Source organism: Carcharodon carcharias, chromosome 19 (genome assembly GCF_017639515.1).
Source record: "Carcharodon carcharias isolate sCarCar2 chromosome 19, sCarCar2.pri, whole genome shotgun sequence".
Taxonomy (NCBI): Eukaryota; Metazoa; Chordata; class Chondrichthyes; order Lamniformes; family Lamnidae; genus Carcharodon; species Carcharodon carcharias.
This window is the reverse complement of record NC_054485.1, coordinates 26,179,855-26,199,108: the sequence shown is the minus strand read 5'-3', so window position 1 is coordinate 26,199,108 and position 19,254 is coordinate 26,179,855. Positions and strand designations below refer to the sequence as shown.

The 19,254-nt window shown below is 43.6% G+C and overlaps 1 protein-coding gene across 2 annotated transcripts in view; it reads left to right on the top strand.

Annotated features, from left to right (window-relative positions):
- Positions 1-19,254, top strand: part of LOC121291157 (transcription factor HIVEP3) — a 370,482-nt gene that overhangs the window by 156,936 nt on the left and 194,292 nt on the right. The window contains exon 1 of one of the 2 annotated variants that reach the window (XM_041212245.1): positions 8,664-8,761. The exons of the other annotated variant lie outside the window; for it this stretch is intronic. The gene's annotated coding sequence lies outside the window, so the exon portion shown is untranslated. Of the gene's footprint in view, positions 1-8,663; positions 8,762-19,254 lie in introns of those variants that run through there. 2 annotated transcript variants of the gene reach the window in all.

Below are 19,254 nucleotides of genomic sequence, written 5' to 3'. Positions count from 1 at the left end.
CACTGAGAAATCTAAATCGAGGCCTGCAGTTAAAGCAAGGCAGCATCCAAGTTGAGAAGATGAGTTAAAGCGACAAACAGTGGGTCAGTGACTCAGAGTCAAAAGTGCTCTCAAAGCTGAGTTTAATACTTCCCACCTTTTCCCTTCTGACTGTCAGCCTGAATGAGTTACACCTTGGGACCAAAAGAATTAATTTAAGAGGACAGGCTTGTATTCCCTTGTATAGATGACGAAGGGTGAACTAATTGAGGTGTTGAAGCTGACTAAAGGCTTTGACAGGGTACAAGGAGAAAAACTACTTCCTCTGGTAAGGGGAGTGCAACACCAAGAGGTAAAACCTTAAAATTAGAGCCAGGCTGTTGAGGGGTGATGTGAGGAAGCACTTCCTCACACAGAGTAGCGGAAACCTAGGGTAGAATTTCACCCATATCGGGCGGGGTCAGTGGGGGCGGTTGGGAAGCTGACCGCTGCTCGTGATCGGGGCTGGAAGGCAATTTCACACTGTCAGGCCAATTACGGCCTGCTCAGCATGAAACGCGAGTGGCAGCATTCAACGCTGCCTGTGCGGGCTGGGGGAGGAGTGTGAGCGGGGCAAGCGTGACCTTGGCACATGCGCACAAGTGCCATTTGCAAATCTTCCTGAGGCACAGGGCGATGAAGTGTGATTTAAAAAAAAAACGTCATCGCGCGTCATTTTACGCAGGGTCAGGTCGGGGGTGCACCCATCAGCCAAGCTAAAAATTTTAGCCCCGGAATTCTCTCCCCCAAAAAGCTGCTGAGGGAAGGAGTCAATTGAAAATTCTAAATCTGGGATCAATGGTTTATTTTTTTAGGCAAATGTAATTAAGGTTAGGGAATCAGGTGGATGGATGTAGTTACGATCAGATCAGCCATGATCTAACTGAATGGCATGACAGGACCGAGGGTCTGAATGTTGCCTCCTGTTCCTGCGTTCTTACTTCAAGGGGAATCCCCTGAAGATAGTGTCAGCGAAAATGAATTTGTTATCAAATTTCCTCGCTTTCTACTGATATCAGTATTAACTACTTGGGGATGACAGATACACATCTTCCCCATCTAACTGATAGCCAGGACAGAATTAGAAGTTTCCATTTCTGTAGGGCCGCCTTGTTATCTGATTCCTTCCCAGGCTTCGTTAGAATCTGCCAGTTATGGTATTATTGAGGTACAGACTTCATGGGTGTAACTGAGTGTCAGAGCCCAGGGGCTTTCCCTCAGCTCTTAAGAGGCCTCTGAAGCCATTTCACAGGAACTAAGCTGTCTGTGATCTGCACACAACTAAATAAATGCAAAACAAGAAGTTTGAAACCTTGTGTCAGAAGCTTATCCTAAAACCCCTGCGTGTAGAATTCATTGCCTGTCTCTCAGTGGACAGACAGGAGGAGTCAGCATTTGCTTCATCCACAACTTTGTCACCCCTGGACTCGACTATTCCAATGCTCTCCTGGTCAGCCTCCCACTTTGCGCCCTCTATAGACTTGAGCTCATTCAAAACTCTTGCTGCCCATATCCCAACTCACTCCACGTCCTGTTCACCCATCACCCCTGTGCTTGCTGACCTACATTAGCTCCTGGTTTGGCAATGCCCCAACATTAATATTTTCATCCTTGTTTTCAAGAATCACACTGTCTCATCTTATCTCTGAAGCCTCCTCTATTTCTATAACCCTCTGAGCTCTCTGCACTCCTCCATTTCTGGCCTCTTGCACAACCCTGATTTCCATCGCTCCACCATTGGGTGGATGTACCTTCAGCCACAAGGGCATAAGACTCTGCAATTTCCTCCCCAGCCCTCCCTGCTTCTGTTGTCTCCCTCTCCTCTGAAGCTCTTTGAATCCTAATTCTTAGCTTAAATTTTTATTCACCAGTGTCCATATGCGCTTCTGTGTCATATTTTGTTTGACATCCTGTGAATGTTAAGGTGCTATATAAATGTAAGCTGCTGTTGTTATTTTGTAATACCCTGTTAGTTTTTTTTTAAAAAAAAAACAAATACCACAGATACTAGGCTTGGTTTATGAGGTGCTGATGATTTCTTGCTATTCAGGGTTCATAGCAAAAGACTGAGTATTTCAGTCTTATAGTGATAAACACTCCTTGCTACCAAAGTATACATTAATATGAACCTCTTGTTTCCGTGTTATTAAGTGACATCATCACTCCTAGTTTTGACTGCAGCACATATTTCCATGCTGCCCACCTGGAATATATTTTGGATATATTAAGAAGCACAGTTGTATTGATTTCCACAATCGTGTGATAATAACAAGCAGTAGGAATAAAAAAAAATTAAGTTGAAAGTTTTTAAAATTTGTATGCTTATTTTTCTGGGAATGTCGCACATTTTTAATCGTTGCTTTGCAAAAAGTGGTTCTCGAGGTGTGGACAACACCGCATTTATTGTTCATTGCCAGTTGGCATGAGAAGGCTGTGAAAAGAGCTGCCTCTTTGAACTGCTGCAGTCCTCATTGTCATGGCTCTCCATGGTTTTGTTAGGTCGGGAGTTCCAGGGCATTAACCAGTGGAATATATGCAAGTCAGAATGGAGAAATCTTGAAGGCAAAGACATTTCCATGACATTGTTCTGTCCCTCTTATTGATATTGTTGGGAGTCAGCTGGTTGCCACTGTGCCAGAAAGAAAAAAAGGTCAAAATTGTCAAAAACCTGTACCACTGGCACCAGTACGATTGGAATTCCATTTTCAAGAAGGCAAGGCAATTCGGACCAGAACCAGTTATTTCCAAGTTTTACTGAATATTTCCTCTGGTTGCTGCAACAGTGTACTGGTGAGGTTGGGGTGGAAAAGGAGTTTTGTGGCGGGGGTTGCTGGTCAAGGAAGCTGTTCTGTCCTGAATGATTTTGCAGTTGCAAACAAGTGATGAGAATTCGATCACACTCCTGCCTTGAGTGCAACGCCTTGACACATTAGGTTCACAGCCATGGCCAGGCACAATACGTGGGGTGTCACGCAGTTAGTTATTGGAGGCAAGTTGTTTGTTCTGGCTTCTGAAGATTTGGCTGGCCTGGAGTCAAGGAGATAAAAACAAAAAAACTGCGGATGCTGGAAATCCAAAACAAAAACAGAATTACCTGGAAAAACTCAGCAGGTCTGGCAGCATCGGCGGAGAAGAAAAGAGTTGACGTTTCGAGTCCTCATGACCCTTCGACAGAACTTAAGTTCGAGTCCCAAACTCGGACTCAAACTCAAGTTCTGTCGAAGGGTCATGAGGACTCGAAATGTCAACTCTTTTCTTCTCCGCCGATGCTGCCAGACCTGCTGAGTTTTTCCAGGTAATTCTGTTTTTGTTTTGGAGTCAAGGATTCTGGCCTCCTTTGCAAGAGGTTCCCCTTATATGGTCTGCTGGTCGGGTTAAGATCTGATGGCGATATTTGAAGAAATCCTCCTGGTGTCCTCCCACAAAAACCACCAAAAACAGATTAATTGCTTATTCAACTCATTGCTGTTGGAAAATGGCCACAATAATGATTAAACAATGCAATTCATTCTGTGTGAATTGTTTTAGGGTGCTTTTGAGATATGTGATAGTCAAATGCTTTCATCTTTTACACTAGCCTGTGGCCCTAGACCCAACTAAATATTTACCTGTGTTTTGAACAAAGCTTTTAATAGAGTTGAGCTGCTTGTATTGTTTGAAGTGCTGATTTAATGTTAAGCTTGGCTGTTTTTCCTTTAAATTGCCTCCCATCAGAAGAAAACTGGGTGAAGGAAGGATTTAATTTATTTTTGAGATATGCTGGTTACTCTTACTCAAAATAGACTTTGCCCCAGTGCTGATTACATCTGTGAAATGGTCTTTCAGTCAGAAACACCCCTTTTGTTTCTCTCTCGCTCTCAATGAAAGGGAACTCAATGACAAAACATGTCTGTTTTCCCCAACAGGACATGACCTCAAAGCAGTTCAGTTGAAGATGAGAGTAGTCCACCCTTGTTTTTCTGTCTTGTGCAACTAAGCATGTAGCACGCATTTCCATCTCTTTCCCCAACATATGCATATATTCCTAATAGCTCAATCAATCTCTAGCCTTCAACATCGGTGAAGTTGACATATCAATACAACAGTTTATTAGCCAGATCTTCTTATGCCATTGATGTTGGGGATTTTTGGCTCCATTGCACACACCTCACAGATCTTTCCATCTTCTCGATCTATTCTCCCTAAACACCTTGGCCTTACTATTCCTCTCCGTGCCGGGCAAATGCCTCCTCAGAACTTCCCTTTTCAACTGTCTGCACAGTCAACTGCTTTAATTCTTCTACTGTTTTGCCATCAATCTCTCCTGTCTGAAACACTTGAGTATTACATAGAATGTACAGAGTTCTTCTAACTCTTATCAGGGTATCATTCTATTCCTTTCCCCCTCATGGGCTTATTTAGCTTCACCTTAAATTTATTAATGTTGTTTATTATCTCCCTGGCTCCAATAATTTTCTGATGACTATGTTTTCAATGATGGACTTAACGCTTAGACAGCTATTGTTATAAGAACATAGGAGCAGGAGGAGGCCATTCAGCTCCTTGAGCCTGCTCTGCTGCTCAACAAGATCAGTGTCTTAACGCCATTCCATCTGCTTTGGCTCCATATATATCCTTTTATGAGCTTGTCTAACAATCTATCCATATTAATTTTAAAATTATTAATTGAGCTATGTTATTATACAATATGATTTTTGTCCCTATTCCAATCAATCACTCACCAGTGTCTCCTGGTCAAATACAGACATTGGGTAAGGTGAGGCTCAGTTGTTGTTTGATTCTTGTAATTGACTAACTGGTCAATATGGAGGGAGAGATTCGAACCAGCAGTGACATTCTGGCAGGAAATTGCTACTCTCATTCTTGGGTTGTGAGTGCTGCTGGCAAGGGCAGCATTTGTTGCCCATCCCTAATTGCCCTGGAGAAGGTAGTGGTGAGCCACCACCTTGAATTGCTGCAGCCTGTGTGCTGTAGGTACGCCCAGAGTGCCATTAGTTCTGACGTTTTCACTCAATGACAGTAAAGGAATGGACATCCAAGATTAACCTGGAGGAAAAAAATGTTTCCTTCATTTCCATTGTGCCCTTCTGTTTATATTGGAGCTGGGAAGGAGAAAAAACCTGTTCTATCGAGTGGGGTATTTGGAGATCATGTAATAAAACCTCCAGGAATACGTCCAATGGGAGTTGGCAACAGTAGGTTTTCCACTAGTTGTCTGTCCATCTGTGGCAATAAAAGGCCACTGCAATCTTAATCGCTATAGCTTCATTGATAGGCTGGCAACCCACCGGTGAGACCCGATTCCCAACTTCTGGGAAAATTGTGGCAGCCCTTGGTCACCAAAACTCAAGAAAGTTTGGAGGAAGGGCTTCACCGTTCAGGTTGAAGGTCAAATTGCTGTGGGGTCTGATCATCAGAACGTAATTAACCAATGTAAATCGTGTACCCCATCCCCTGCCCCCTCCAGCATTGCACAGGCAGCTTAGTCCCTTGTCTAGAGGCGTCTGTTAAAATCAGAATCAGTGGGATGCAAGCATCTTTCTGGGTATGTAAGTAGCCTGGGGCATATTAATGTATAACCTACAGGCTTAAACTCGCACCCTGTCTCCCCCCAGACTCTGTTGATACATGTAAAGAGCAGACACTTGAATAGCAGTACCTTGGATAGCCGCTGTCAATAATCCGTACTGTAGCTTGGCGTCTTCAGAAGAGGGGAGGAGAAAATTGGAAACAACAACAAAAATACCTGTAAAAACTCAGCAGGTCTGGCAGCACCTGCGGAGAGGAATACAGTTAACGTTTCGAGTCCGAATGACCCTTCAACAGAACTAAGTAAAAATAGAAGAGAGGTGAAATATGAGAAAATTGGGGCAAGGTAAAACAATCATTAGTGTGACATTAACACTGGGAGATCTGATGACTAAACTAGTTCTTCCAAGTCTTAAACAAAAATAAAAATACCTGGAAAAACTCAGCAGGTCTGGCAGCACCTGCAGAGAGGAACACAGTTAACGTTTCGAGTCCGTATGACTCTTCAACAGAACTAAGTAAAAATAGAATCCTTTTGTCTGTGACATCTTTTGGCTATCTCCACCTATCACTGGCCCTCTATCCAGCTGTACACTCCCCCCCCCCCACCCCCCCAAACCAGCTTATATTTCACCTCTTCTATTTTTACTTAGTTCTGTTGAAGAGTCATACGGACTCGAAACGTTAACTGTGTTCCGCTCCGCAGATGCTGCCAGACCTGCTGAGTTTTTCCAGGTATTTTTATTTTTGTTTTGGATTTCCGGCATCCGCAGTTCTTTGCTTTTATCTTCCATGTCTTAACTTCACTCAGACATTGAAGGATAGACAGCGACGAAGCTGTTAAGAGTGTATGCTGGGGGAAGGGATAGGAATGCATGCTGCATGCTTAATTACACATGACATGAAAACAAGGCTGGATTGCTCTCGTCCCTGCCTGAACTGGGTTGAGGTCATGTCCCCTGCGGGGGAGGGAGTGAGGAGGGGGGGTGGCGGCGGGGAGAAAAATTGGCAAGTTTTGTCCTGCAGGGTAAAACATTGAACACTTCCTGCCCATTGAATTCCCATTCATTAAGAGAAAGAAAAAGACAAAAAAAGAGGGGGGGGGGGGGTGTTGGTTGTGGGGGGAATACCTGGCTTGAGACCATTACGCAAATGTAATCAGCCGGAAAGGTCCCCGACTGGGAAAATCCTCGCGCTTGAGAGCTGCCAAAAGACACGTCAGAAAGAGGGACTCGTTGCGTCGTAAATCAGGTTGTCAAGCAGGCATAGTGTGTTTGTGTGTGTGTGTGGAGTGTTCCCTTGCTGTGTTTTCCTTCCGCTATCCTACTGGACAGCAGTCAGAAACTCAGGCAGCTTTAACCCTTTCATTGCATTAAGTCTGTGTCTTTTAAAAAAAACACAACAGAAGGGCGCAATTTTATTGCACCAGAAAATGCTGTCAAAATAATGGGAACTGACGCTTGCCTTTGACGCTGTCTCTTCGCCAGGCTCTGGAATTCCCTCCCTGAACCTCTCCGCCTTACTCTGCTCTTTAAGATGCTGCTTAAAACCTATGTCTCTGGCCACCTGGTTCCTTTCGTGGCCCCTGTGTCAAGTTTTATTTAATGATCCCCTCCCTGGAAAGTGCCTTGGGATGTGTTTTTGGGTCAAAGATGCTATATAAATGCAAATTGCTGTGACAAGTGATACAGCATCTTCAGATGCTGGGCAGGGGTGCACGATTAAATGTTAACACACAAAAGTTGCAGCTCAAGTTGCGCCGCTCTGTTAGCTTTGCAAAAACTGCGTCCCCCCCTGAGATTCGCTGTTTATTTTTGATCTGATTTTGCGATGCTGCTTTGGGGATAAATATTGGCCAAGCCACCAGGATACCTCTCCTACTCTTCTTCAAAGCAGTGCTGGATTGTTTAAGTCCACATAAGAAGGCAGAGGGGGCCTTGGTTTAATGTCTCATCCAAAAGAGGATAATTACATAATTAGACGTATTAATTGCTGCCTGTCGATCTCTGTGGCACTGAAAATTAACTATTGCAACTGTGGCCTCTCATTCCTTAAAGTTTTGAATTTTGGGGTAGATTTTAAAAATGTCTGTTTAAAATAAAATCTTACTTTTCCTTTCTGACTCTTTTTATTCCCTCCCTTAATTCAATGTTTTCCTGTCTATTGCACTTTCTGTACCTGGTTTGACACTGAATTCATCCCCCCTTAATTTCTCCCACCAACACCCCCCCCCCCCCCCCCCCCCGCCTCAGTTTTTCCTGTGTTGATTTCCCAATCTTTAAACCTTACTGGTAAAGGAGATACCCTCCTTGGGTATTAGGTCCCACCTCCCTTGTTTCCCTCATTCCACTGTTATCGGCTTGTATTTTAAGAAATTTTGTGGGAATTAATTTTCGAGCTGAAGGGTGCTGGGGCAACTTTAACTAATGGCAAACACCATTGGATGCCTTGCTTATTGACATTTCCATATTGTAGGAAATCGTAAAGGTGGGAACTGTTGTATCCTGAATTGTGCAGGCACAGAGAAAGTGGAAAATTAAGATTGTCATCCCTGTTTTGGTTCTGCACTGAAATGGCTTCTTCATGGCACAAACATTGAGGGAGACGGCTTCAGTGGAACATAAATTCAAGGATGGATTGGTTAGGTTGAATGGCCTGTTTACGCACTGTATATCCTATATAACTTTATCTAACCAAAAAATCTTTCATGTGAAAAGTTACTTGAGGATCAAACAATCTATCATAGTGAGTTACATTTCCCAACTTACTTGCATCATCCTCCAAAATGGACATGCCAGCCTGAACCTTTCCCTTTTAAATCTATGCCGAGCATTTGGGTCAGTTGGTTGCAAGTTAAAGGCCCACTCCCAATGCCTAAACACACAGGGCTACCTTTATGTCTCTCGACGCTGAGCAAGCCCGTGTCGGAAGGACGAAATGGGAGGGGAGCGAGGCTGCATTTTTAGACATCCCCTCCAATTCCCATCGCCTACCATTTTTTTGGCAGTTTGGTACAGCTGATAGGTCGCAACCTGATGCTCACCTAAAGTGACTTTGGGTTTGCTATTTAAATGCCTACTGTAAATTCAATTTTCCCTTTCATTGCTATTTTTGTGAAGGTGGCTGGCTTCCTGAAAGTTGTGGGAACAGTGCCAGGCAAGTCAGTTCATGAACTATGGGGAAGCCTGCTGTGGATTTGGGAACATTTTGATGGGTAAGTTCAAAAGCTCTTCAGCTTCATAATGTAATGGTGGTCTGGTGATTTAAGTATGTTTTCAATACAGTAACTGACCATAGGGCTCTGTCCTTAAAAGGTAAGAAACCATTAAATTGACCAGCACTGTGTAAGGGTTCAGGTGCGTTAGAGTCCTTTCTCCAGTGGACAAAGTCCTCTTCTGCAATCAGATATGAATGTATGTAAAGGACACTGTTTTGATTTTCACATTGATTTAATATTTTGACATCTGCTAAGGAACTCTTCCAGCATGGATTAGGTACACAACCAATGAGCCATATAATAACACTGGCAAACCTTTGTTTTTTTAATTTCATGAACATTTCAATCAGCCATTCAAAAACTCTCATAAAACTGTCAATCATACAATGGCAGTGAAAGTCTCCTTTAAGAAACCTTTAATCCTTTTAGCACCTCTTAACCTTGTCCAAATAAATGTATTTAGAAACTACTTCAAAGAAAGATAAAATTATTATAAACTTATAAAACACAGTGAATCAAATGAAGCTAAAAGTCCCTTTCAAACTGTGTAAACCACGCCCCCACAAAGCTGGATACATTACCCAGTCTTTGAGCTCAGCCAATCATTCATAATGAGGCCATCTGGCAACTGTATCAACAAAAGCAGGCTGGACAGATGGCCAGACATCTGTCAGATAAATGCAAGTGTTGTAGCTGTGGTGCTGCACCCGATGCTCTCAGCTATTTTTTGATGTCATATAGAGTGAATCAAATTGACTGAAGACTGCTGTTTGTTATGGTGGGCCCAACAAGAGGTAGGATGAATCATCCACTGGGCACTTCTTGCTGAAGGTAGTTGCAAACACTTCAACCTTGCCTTTTGTACTCACGCTGGGCTCTTCCATCGTTGAGGATAGGAATATTCATGGAGCCTTCTCCTCCTTCCATTAGTTATTTGGTTGTCCACCACCATTCACAGAGAAGGTTCACGGAGGGGAGAAAGACAGAGAGGATTATGGAAGAAATTCCAGAACTTAAGATCTAGGCAGCTGAAGGCATGGTCACGGTGGAGTGATGAAAATCAGGGAATGCACATGAGGCCAGAATTAGACTCAGAAAATAAGCTTATTTATTGCCAGCAGAATGGAAACCCGGGCTTGATTAAATGTTTTTTCTCTACTGCTGTTTGGGCTAACTATGATTACTGGAAGCGATATCTCGCTGTGAATGAATGGTGGATCGAAGACAAAGCCTCAGCATTGTGCCGGGATGAAAAGATAGCATGTGGGTGGCAGCAGCCGAGTCTGCTTATGCATCGGTGAGCAGAACAATCTTCTTTCCATCTATCTGATGGTTGGAGCTTGTTTGCACTGTCATTTTCACTTGCGGTGAACACATCGAATGATTTGCAATTATTACAAAATTATTTACCGAGGTGTGATCTTGATTAATGTGCAAGAAATGGCCGCTGTGTATGTGCTCTTTGATGCACACAAGGCATGTGTTCCTCCACCTATGCCAAGCTTTTCCTTCTGTTGACTGCTCACCACATAGAGCATGATGCGCAATTAGCGGTTTGCAGCGCATTTTGAATTGTGCCATTTCCCTGCTGAAATATAAATTTTCTGTGAGAAAATCAAAAGTGATAATGATCTTTTTAATTTCTCACACCCTCCACTCTTCTCATTATATAGCAAAGTGAACTCTACCATGCAGGGGTGGGACGGGCCTTAAAGGAAATTCTTACCCTTTTGTCTTGAGTCCTGCTAGTTTTCCGTTGCCTGACTGAAATAATGAAACTACTGTGAAGGAAGCCACAAAGCTGCAATTCATTCCAGGGGTTCTCGTGACATCATAGCCCACCAACTCGCATCTAGGGGCCATTTCAACACATCAGCAAATAGGTAGGGTGAAATTCCAGCCTTTGGCCCTATTCACAGAATTGTTTTATGTATTTATTGTGCTGTGCGCTGACCACAGGATCAACCTTCAGAGACTTCACTCCCGACACAGGCTCTCACATAATGGGAGTGTGGATCAAAGAATGTGGTGTAGGAATGGAGAAACTTGTATTTATATAGCGCCTTTCATGACCTAAGGATATCCAAAAGCGCTTTACAGCCAATGAAGTACTTTTGAAGTGTATTCACTGTTGTAATGTAGGAAATATGACAGCCAATTTGCACACAGCAAGCTCCCACAAACAATAATGTGATCAATGATCGGAACACGAGGTGTGTTCTTTCTGAAAGTGTCACTATGCCCTGGGAGAGTTCCCTCTAAAAGTTCATTCCTCATGTGGAGCCTCCTTTCTGAAAGTGTTACTCCTTAGAAGGAACGTCCTCTCTAAAAATGACCCTCCTCACTAGGTGGGGGGGGGGGGGTCATCAACCTTTTAATGCTAAGGTTTAATTGACGAAGGAATTTGGTGATACCTGCCTGTGCTTCATCACATCCCTTATTTAAATTTACATAATCCAATTAACACAGACATTCAGTTGCAACCTGTGATGTTTAAACTGTACAATAGTTGGAGCAGAACAGCAGAGAAAGGGTGCAGGATTCTGGCTGACTGACTTGTTTGTGTTGCATTTGTGAGGAAAGAAATGCTGTTCAAGGGTGTGAAATGTTGTGAAAATTAGATTTTTTGATGGTTATTGAAAAGGGCATTTGCTCACTCTTTAATTTGTTTTTGCCACCAATAAGGAATTGACAGAATAAATGAGAACTAGATTAACCCAAAATTGCTCTGAAGAGAAAAGTAAATCACATTTTTAAATAAAATGCCTTAAGCCGCAAACTGATATAAACACGTTTAGTTCACCAACCCTCATCCTACATTCGAACTTTGCCAGTTTCCTTAAAAATGCAACGACAGACATCCTAGTGATTCCAGTACTGGGCTGCAATACAGAATGGTGTTCCAGCTTCTGGTGGGTCAAGCCATATTCCAGCTGAGGAAGGGTGGAACAGGCTGGAAATCAACAACTGCAGCACTACTCTCTCCTCAACTCTCATTTGGTAAAACATGGACATGACCAGAATGTTGTGGATTCGGTGCCTGATCTGGAGTGAGCTTCCTGGGCCCGCTGTTGAGCCAAGTGTGGGCGGGTTCTGCTGTGAGTGGCCCAGGAGGAAAAAAATCACCCAGGGTTACCTGTTCTAACCAATGATTTAAGCTGCAGAAACAAGATGTGCGTGTTAGCTGAGGACAGGGCGGAATGCGCTGTGATGCCTTCTGTAGTCAAACAGCCAGTCCAACACTGAACTGTCCAAACTGACGCGTGAAGAACGGTCATTTGGACAAGGTCCTGGGAGAGAAATGGAATCGCCAGAGCTACGGTCTAATACTGAGAAGTGTCTTGAAGAAAGGAACAGGATGATAAAATTGTCACCATTCCAGGTATCCGGTCCTGCCTCTAGCCATTGGGTTTTAACCCCAGAGATGTCTGTGGCCTAGGTTGTGCCATTCTGCTAGGAAGTTAAGAAAGACTTACATTTATTTCGTGCCTCGTCACAGCTCTCACTAAATTTTCCAAGTGCTGCACCTATAACCAACGACTGCAAAATGTAGTGGTTCTTGTTTTTTTTGGCAAATACTGTACACACAGCAGTGTTCCGGCAAACAAGCCAGTTAATTTGTTTAGGTGGCTTTGTTTGAAGGCAACGCCTTTGCCAGGACTTGGGAAAAACTCTTTGCTCCACTTCAAATAATACCTTGGGACCTTTTGCACACACCTCAACAGGCCTTGGTTCAAAGTCTCACCTGAAAGGCAACACCTCCATCGACAAGCTCTCACTATTGCACTGAAGTCTCAGCTGAGATAATGCATTCAAAGCTTAACTAGGACTTGAACCCACAGGAGCCTGATTCTGAGGCAGGAGTTCTACCAACTGAGCCAAGCTGACTCTAACTAAAAAAATGAATCATTTGATTACAGTGAAAGAAGACAGCCTGAGAGTTATTGAACAGGACATTTGTTCACTGCCTTTTAAAAAAAAATTTAAGCTAAAATATTTGTAGCCTTGTCATGCTACAGGGCAGTAATGGGCATTGAGCTGACTTTTCTGATTTGGTTGTATTAACTCTTACGTAATGGTCTAATTTGCCAACTCTTTGCTGCTTTTTCAAGAAGGAAGCAAGAGAGAACTTGCATTCATATAGCGCCTTTCACAACATTAGGAGGCCCCACAGTGCTTCACAGCTAATGCAATATGTTTTGAAGTGTAGTCAGAGATCGAACAGCATGGAAGGAGTTAAGTAATTATTCTGGCTGTCCTGCTCTATGCCATATCCGTGCAAATGCTTCCTTTTCAAGTATATATCAAATTCCCTTTTGATAGTTATTCTTGAATCTGCCTCCACTACCCTTTTACGCAGTGTGTTCCAGGTCAGAACAATTCAGTGTCAAAACATTTGCCCCTCAACTCCTCGCTGGATTCTTTGCAATTATCTTAAAGGTGTGAACTCGGGTTTCCGACCCGCCATGAGATCTAGGGAGATATTGGGCAGAATCTTCCCAGCCAAGTGGTGGTGGGTTCCGGTGTATGCTGGGAGGTAAGTCCCTCAAGTTTACGCTGGGTCAGGATCTCAACATCACCCCCCCCCTTTACTGGTTTTTCCTGGGGCAGGTTCCGAGTTCATTGGGAAGCTCCCCTGGGTCTGACAGGAAAGGAATTAAGAGTCCTTTAAACATCCTTCCTTCCCAACAGTGCAGGGGTTTCATGTTGTGCCTGTACCTCGCCAGGATTATCGAGGTGATTTCACAGCCGCAAGAGCTTCTTCAGTGAAACTGACAAGCTGGGAAGGTTTTGATCAGTTACACAGAAGAGCCCCAGCCACGGCCAAGTGAGAGGCTCCTGTTCAAAGCACTTCTTCTGTCAGAGAGTGACTTCTATGGCCTGACAGATGACTGCCAACTTTTTGTTGAAACTTTCACCCCTGCTCCGGCTCAAGAGGAGAAACAACACCGCCACCATCAGCACCAGCAACAGCAGCAGGAGCAACACTAGCAGCAGTACCAGCAGCCTTCTCCTCAGCTGCATACCCCTCCACAGGGCATTTGGGGTGGATACAGAGATCCAGATGGTGGTGAGATCCTCATCGGTGTGCCTGTAGGCAGGAGAGCAGGTGCCTTGACATTTCTGAGCACCAGTGCCTCCAGAGGCTCAGGATCTCGTGGCAGCTCATTGCTGTCAGCTGCAGCTTCCTCAAACGATGTCCTTTTTGGAGGAGCAGGTGGGCACCCATTGCCAGTTGCCGACAAGGTGTCTGTCATTGGAGGGAAACCCAACCCTCAGTCGCTGCTTCTCACCAACTTATGTGCCCTCTTCCCCGACAAGGAGAAAAAGCAGAGAGAAGGGCGAGAGTGTTTGCAGTGGCTTGTGTGGAGAGAAGGGAAGGACAACTTTTGTGGAGGATGACTATGAGGCATGGGTGTAGAAGGACAATAGGCTGAGGGCTAGTGTGAGTGTTGGCTGCTCAGTTGGGGATGTGAGATGCCTGAGGAGAGAGGAATGAGTGGAGCTGCAAGGTCTGTCTTTAGGAGGACTGTGCAGGAAAATGTTGGGAGAGGCAGAGTGTAGGGCTTGGCACTTGAAAGTCTTACGGCACTCATCTGTCACATCCTGCTAAGGTCCTTGATCCACTTGGTGCACTGTTTCCAGGTTGGAAGGACCACATTTATGCCGGTGACTTCCTTGGTCACTTCCATCCACACCTGCTTGGTTGAAGGGGTTGTCTTCTCCCTCACATCCTTGGGAGATCTCACTTCATTGCAGTTTGCTCAGTTCCCACAGCAGAACCATCATGTGTGAGTTAAAACCCAGGGAGCAGCCTTCCCAGGTCTTCACTGTAAGCTTGTAGTTGCTGCAGCCTCAGAAATCCAAGTGCTGGCCAGCGCTTGCAATCTATACCATGGTTCCTTGAATCAGAACTCCTTCCTTTGACAGAATAGATATGTTGTCATGCTGCCTGCCCTCTGTAATTGGTCAGAGTGCCCCAAGATGAGACGTTAATGTTGTTGCTCTGGGAATTAGTTTCATCACAGCATGCCCATTGACCTGAAAGTGGTCCTGCCATTCTGGTAGGGACTAAATCCATAAGATTATGACCATTGAACCCCGGAATAAAAGATGTTTTTCGTTGCTGAAGGCTATGAAATTGTTAGCACAGTCCTGTTGTGCTCGCTCTCAGACATTATTGACGAATCCTGTATTATTCTGTTTGTAGTGTGGTATTTGCTGTCTGGGATTTGTACTGATGGCAAAACCGGGCAGGGCATATTTTTCTCAACAGTTCCATTTCACTTAGTTACCAATGAATATCATGTTACTGAAACTTCTCGCATCCACTCATCAATTTGACCCATCTACAACGCAACTGCCAACTGTGAGAGACAATTGCTAACTAGACGCTTCCATGTGTTCTCACTAAAGACTGTGCATGATTCATCATGTGTTTATGATGATTAAAGGATCTTATAGAAGACATAGAGAGAAGGTATTTCCCCTGATGGGGGCATCCCAGAAGCATGGCATAACCTTAAAATTAGAGCTGGGTCATCCAGGGACAATGTCAGGGAGCACATCTTCACACACGGTGGAAGAAATGTGGAACTCTCTCCCGCCAAAAGGTGTTGAGATTGGGGGCCAATTGGAAATTTTAAAACCGCAATTGGTAGATTATTGTAGACAAAGATATTAAGGGTTATGAAGCCATGGCAGACAAATATAATTAAGATAATAATCAACCCTGATCTAATGGAATGGTGGAATGGAATTGAGGGGCTGAATGACCTACTCCTGTTCCTATCATTGAAAAGAATTTACTTTTGGCTTCTCTGGCATCTTAGGGGTAAGTGTACCGTATAGAGTCCTACAGACCCAGAAAGAATTGAATCTAGGTCTATATTCTGACTTAGCCAAAGAAACAATGGTGATGTCCACCATAGAATATTTGTTGCTTATTATATCTGATCATTAGCCATTCAGGTGACAGGTGGTGCTGGGATTGTACTGGTGTCTTCAGGACAGGAGGGTTACAAAGTGTTTTGGGACACCTGGAGGTCATGAAAGGTGATATATTATTTGGCCGGAAGCAGGCGGTGGTCAGCTCCAATCATCTCTCATTTACCACATTGTTTTGTCTCTAATGACCATGAACGAATTTGATGAAGTCGATAGTAGAATAGTGGCCCAATCCAATAGTGCCTCATATCTCTGTCCATTCAGCCACCTTTCTTCTTTGCCCACTTGGCTCCGTTGGGAGCGCTCTACCATTATGCCATTGCAGGGGCTGGGTAACTGATTTTTAAAAAATCACAGCCACTCATCAGAAACAGTTGGAAATAATGTCAAGGGAAGAGGAGACAGATTGAATGTCAACTCATGGTAGTAATGCATTTAGTACTTATACATAGGTTAGTTTGACCAAATCTGATAAAGAGGGCCCTTTGATTTACCCAATAGATACTTCCAGAATACCAATCATACTGTCTTTCCGTTATGCCAGTAAAATGTTAAGTTATTCCTCAAGCACTCTTCCTGCCAGTTTGCTCCAGGTGTGGATCCCCTCGTGTGTAAGAGAAATACTTCCTAACATCTGCCTTGAATTCCCCTCTCAAAATCCTGACTTTTCCTCTTCAAGCTCTGTACAAAGAATTTTTTTTTACCATTGTCAGAATATACCTGAGGCTAATACGAATGTTGGCAGCAAACTGAATCAATGTAAAGAGGGTAAAGTCATACGGACTCGAAACATTAACTCTGTTTTTCTTTCCACTGAGACTGTCAGACCTGCTGAGTTTTTCCAGCAATTTTTGTTTTTGTTAATGCAAAGAGGGGCTACCTATGGTCAGGAGTGAATTTCAAATGTTAGGTCACCGCAACCCTCAAGACTAGTCTAAAATCACCATTAGTCCTTCATAGGCATCTATAATTCATTCGCCAAGCTTTGGTTAGTCTGTATCTCAGTTGGACTTGCTGTTATTAATATTGTAAACCTCAAGAAAATTCACACAACTCACTTATATGTATGGTCTGTAAATTGTCCTGAAATATGTATATAATGTATGATCTATATATATATATATATATATATAGACACACACAAAACCCCCATCGCTTCCCCTGCCCCTGTTTATGCTCATCAGACAAATGGTGTGAACGTTTCGCTGTAACCATAAGCATCAATTATAAAGGTGCTCATTTTACGCCTGTAAAACAGGCACAGTGCCAATTCATTTCTTGGCCAAAATGAAACTGGGCATAGGGCAGGGAGGATAGATAGACTATTTTGGGCTGACCAAGCAGCTGTTTGCACCTCATTAAAGTGTGGTTTCCCGTCATCAGTTCCTTTCAGGCAGCCCCAATGCTGTCATTCACCCCGCTCCGTGTGACCTCTAAATCTCCTGCAATTTGATGCATGAACAAGCAAGAAGGGTGAGAGGAAACCTTCCCCCGCCTCCACGCACCCTGTTCAGCTCTCATCGCTAGAGAGTCAGGGCTCTGTGACATAGACTGAACAATAATAATGCCAAAAGGAAAAGTAAAATCATGATCCAAGTTGTAAGTGTTGGCTGTACTGTTACGATGAGGTGACGGAGGTCACCTCCAGGGCAGTTACCTTTTTTTTTCCTTCCCTGACTGGAGACATGCCTAGCCTATGGTTCTTGGTTTACGCTGATTTTTGGGAATGAACCATAATGACAATTGCAGGTCCATATGAAGAGGTGGGGCTCTGGTTTTTAAAAATTCATTTGTTATACCAGGCAAATAGTGTTTGCATGAACATGTCTATGAAAGTGTTGGGACCTCTATTTACAGTGGCTCAGTGAGTCGCATTCTCATTTCTGATCCAGAAGGTCTTGTGTGCAAGTCCCACTCCAGAGACTGATCACAAAATCTCAGCTTGATACCCTCTGCGCAGGACTGCAGGAGCATTGCCCTGTTGGCTGAGATGCTAAATCAAGGCTTCCTCTGCGCTCTTAGGTGGACATAAAAGATTCCGTGGCACTATTTCAAAGAAGAGCAGGAGAGTTCTCCCTGGCATCTGGGCCAACAGCACATGAAAAAAGATTTTCTGGTCATTTATCTCATTGCTTGCTGTGGGTCCATTCTTACCCAAAGTGGCTGCTGTGTTTCCCCTATTACAGCAGTGACTACAATTCAGACAGTTCTTCATTGGCTACAGAGTTGGGATATCTAAAGGTCATGAAAGGTGATATATAAATACAAATTCTTTTTATCCTTCTTTAACGTGTATGTTGGATTGGGTCACTATTCTTTGATTAACAGGAGCAGGCAGTGGTCAGCTCTAATTATCTCTTATTTATTATATTGTTTCATCTGTAGTGAACACTGATGGATATGATGATAGTAGAATAGTGGCCCGATCTAACAGTGCTTCATATGTCTATCCCTTCATCCATCTTTCTTCTTTGTCAGCTTGGCTCAGTTGGGAGCACACTAAACAGATACATCACTGCAGTACTGAGAGGATGCTGCATTGTCTTATCACTTTACAGTTGCTTCAAAGTGTTGGTATGCTGGCTATTTCCAGCATTTCCTGTTTTTATTTTGATCCTACCCTTTCCCCCATCATTCTTTGGCCGTGTCTCTAAGGTTCTGAGGGTGGAATCTGACCCATTGGATTTTCTGATGCTTTCTGCCAATGTGCCCAATTTAGTTAAGGATCAGAAAAAGCCATTTAGCCCCTCATGCTGGTCCCAGTGTTTGATCTCCCCTAGCCCAGATCCAACCTACATGATCCAGTATCCAATCCCACCCTGCCCTGTATGCAATTTATCCAGCCCACCATTCAACATGGAGAGCATAGCTTCCATCTTTATCCTTTAATCTTTGATTCGATAAATTTGCAGGCCTACCGGGAAAAGGCAGAGGAGTTAGACTAGCTGAGTTGCTCTTGCAGAGAGCTGATACGGACATGACAAGCCAAATGGCCTCCTTCTGTGTTGTAACCTTCCTATGATTTTAAATAACCTGGTAAACAATTGCAGATATTTCAGCACCACTGGGTAAAGATTTCTTTTAAGAACATTGAAATTAACTTTATGTAAATGTACATCCCATGTATCGACTGTCCTGACTAAACTTAAAGGAATGTTCTAGGGTCATTCTAGTCTATACCGTTTAACAATTCATATACCATAGTGGACACCACCTCTGAACATCCTTCTTTCCTGAATCTCAATGTTCTTTCTACATTGTTCACCCATATAACACCTACCATCATGTTTGCTGCCCTTCATTTCCCTTTTCCCCAATGATTTGTGCCAAAGTGAAGACTTCAGCTTGAAGCTAGAATTCACAGTAAAATTCACTTTTGCCACGTGAATTGCCCTATTCAGTTACATTTTTCATTAAAGGTGATTTTGCCACCTGGGTTGGGGGAGGGAAAGTTGTAGCGTCTGTGATGGAGATGAGGCTGTGACGTCATAGCCAAACGTTTCGTCATCTGTTGACATTGTCCAGTGTGGTTAATGTCACCA